We start from the raw sequence: 1,624 nt of genomic DNA on the forward strand, positions 1-1,624 counted from the left end.
AAGAAAATTGCAGGCCAGCTTCACTCATTGAAGTAAAATATTTAATATGTGAGCATGGCCATAAAATTTTTAAAAATTAAAACTTTATCTTATAATTTCTCTAAAAATTAATCTCAAGCCCAGGTACTTTTCATGGAGAAATAAGCCAAGCATTTCAAGAATATTCAACATCAATTCTATGCCTATCTCAAAAAACAACAAAAAACTCAGGTGGCAACAGCCAACTAATTCACTGATACAGAAACCATCCAAAGACAGCACACAAAACAAATGAAAATTAGAGGCCAACATCACTTATAATATAGAAGTAAAATATTTAATATGTATACATGGATATAAGCCAAGAGTTAAAAAACTAAAATTTTAATTTATAATTCTTCCAAAAATTATTCTCTAGGTCTAGATATCTTACACAGAAAAAATAAATTAAGCATTTAAAGAATATTCAACATTAGTTCTATTTCTAGCTCAAAAAGCAAAGCAAAACAAAAAAAATCAGGATACTAAAACCATCAAAATACAGTACACAAAAAGGAAATTAAAGGCCAATTCACTAATATACCAGCAACATCCCTAAGAAGTTACTAACAAACTTATTTTAGCAATATATAAAAAATACCACTAAAAATGAGTTTATCACAAGGACATAAAACTTAATCCAAAAACTAAATATACATAAACAAGCACATATGCAGATAGGCTTAAAAAAACTACAGAAAAAATTTTAGAGCTAACAAACAAGCTCAAGATTTTAGGATGCAAGTTCAATAGGCAAATCAATTGTATTTCTTTTTATAGCCTTACAAGGAATAATCTGAAAAAGAAATTAAGAAAATGGCATATTAAGAATGAATTTAACAAAAAGTACATTCCAAAATCACCAAAAATAATTACTGAGTTACTAAGGGTGCGCTAAATTCTATTACAAGACTAAATAATATGTGCCCTCACTCAACCCATCTTAAAAAAAAAAAAAAAGAAAATGTATCAAATGCAATATATACAGGTTTTAGAATAGGGAATATCAACAGGGGGAATTGCCAAATTCCCTTTTGAGAAACAACTACTTAAATGTATGTTTTTGAGAACGTATTTTTCTAAGAACCACTATCCCTAGTAACCACATAAACCCACTGTCTCTGTTCAGAATCCTGATTTGTGGGCACCAGGCACTAGCAATCTAAGGTTGACAGCTAATCTCTAAGTTGGATTCCAGCAAGGCCTGAGACCAAGCCTAGGGACATCCTCAAGGACCTATGTTGTGGGGAGCTTGCCCTAAAGTACTAAGGGAACCTGAAAGGCTTTCCCCTTAAAGATCTCCTTTACAGCTAACAAAGGCACTATCTAGAGTGAAAAGAAAAATAAAGTTTTTGATACAAAATAATATTGCATGTAAGAACATTTTTAAACATCAATTTTTCCCTGTCGGGTATTCAAATTTGTTGGTTTTGCAAGAAAACAGTCTTGATTATGTGGCTAATTCTGTCAGCCAAATTTCCTCTGGCATCTTGACCCCTGATACCAAATATAAATATGTGAGCCAACAACAACAACAAAAACAAAACATGTTTTAACAGACAATAAAACAAGTTCTTTTGCGCCGGGCGGTGGTGGCGCACGCCTT

The 1,624-nt window shown here is 31.9% G+C and overlaps 1 protein-coding gene across 1 annotated transcript in view; it reads right to left on the reverse strand.

Annotated features, from left to right (window-relative positions):
• Positions 1-1,624, reverse strand: part of Ccnb3 (cyclin B3) — a 58,885-nt gene that overhangs the window by 57,057 nt on the left and 204 nt on the right. The window lies entirely within an intron of this gene.

Source organism: Mastomys coucha, chromosome X, assembly GCF_008632895.1.
Source record: "Mastomys coucha isolate ucsf_1 chromosome X, UCSF_Mcou_1, whole genome shotgun sequence".
NCBI lineage: Eukaryota > Metazoa > Chordata > Mammalia > Rodentia > Muridae > Mastomys > Mastomys coucha.